This window comes from Cenococcum geophilum (assembly GCF_001692895.1).
Source record: "Cenococcum geophilum 1.58 unplaced genomic scaffold K441scaffold_26, whole genome shotgun sequence".
In the NCBI taxonomy this organism is placed as follows: domain Eukaryota; kingdom Fungi; phylum Ascomycota; class Dothideomycetes; order Gloniales; family Gloniaceae; genus Cenococcum; species Cenococcum geophilum.
In genome coordinates this window covers 1,214,985-1,216,453 of record NW_027137584.1, presented here as the reverse complement: position 1 = coordinate 1,216,453, position 1,469 = coordinate 1,214,985, and positions in this window count along the sequence as shown.

The window sequence follows — 1,469 nt, the reverse complement described above, 5'->3', positions numbered from 1 at the left end:
TTGAGGCCATTGAAAGGGTACTATATTTTCCCGATGAAGCTAGGGTAGATTAATATATATATTAATATATTAGTACGTAATAGTAGGGTAGGAGTTAGCGTATATACTATACTATCTAAAATAACGCTTTTAAAAACAGTAGTAAGCTTTAATTAGGCTAATACCTACCTTATAAAGCTTCTAGCAATTAGCAAGGCAGCTAACTGGCCGTAGGACCCTACGTATATAGCTATTAACTAAGTAGGTTTTCTAATACCTACCTCTAGTATAAGAATATTCTCTAACTTATAATTAGCGTTACTATTAGTATAAAGCTAGAGGGCTAGAGCCTACTAGGAAATAATTATAGAGATTTTAAAGAAGCTTTAACTAAATAATATTACGCTATACTAGATTTTAGGCTATTTAGGATTTATAGAAAATAAAAAGGCTAATAAGTGTCATGGAACGAGGGCAGTGGCTATAAGCGTATATATTTAAGGAGTCTACAAAACGTTACGCGATCGATCGTAAGGGTTAAGGGCGTAAGGAGGTAATATACCTACGCGTAGCTGATATAAGCTATACGCGAGGTGTACGTAAGAGCACGGGGCTCTCCTATAGAGGCCCCTGCGGTGGGGTTCCGTAACACTACCCCCCCTCCTATAGAGGCGGAGCTCCGGCGACGCTGTGGTTACTATATATATATAAAAGGGACACTTAAGGTATAGAAAAGAAGAAAGGGGGGTATTACTAAAGGCTTAAAATAATATTATATAATAGGGCTTAGTATCTAAGAATTTAACTAATTAGATAACTTTAACCGCCGGTTAAAGTTCCTAAACATCTTAATAATATTCCGGTTATGTAATTGCACTTTACCGCAATTTAACGGCAATTTGCCCTTATATAGTAATATATAACGGTTTAACTCTATAAAGGCTCCTATAGAGGATTAGGTATAAAATCTCTACTTAGGCCTAGTTTCTATGGGTTCGCGTAGTAAAAGTCTTCCTATAGTTGCCATTCTGGCTAATCTATATTAAATCCTATATATATAGCTCTGTAGTAGAGCCGTTATCCTCTGCCTTTACTAAAGTATTTAGAGTTAATAATTTGTTTAACGGTCTACTCCTTATAGTTCTTATCTTTATTCTTGTCTTAGATTAGTACTAGTAGGGGTTAGGCTAATAGAGGTATAGTAGCTATAGGTAAAATATAGGCTATATCCCGCGGGTAGCTAGGGTAGGTAGGAGTTCTAGCTTATATACGGCTCCCTTATTAATAACTTGTTTAATTAGATAGGGGCCGAGGTTCTTATAATCGAGTAACTTTATAGGCCTTTGCGTAGAGATATTATATATATCTAGCTATACCTAGTCGCCAACACACATCTCTGGTGGTGGCGTTCTATAGCGGTTAGCGAAGTAGGCCTACTTTACTTAAGCCTAGGCCATTTCTCCCTTATAGTAGTTAAGTAGATTTTTTAT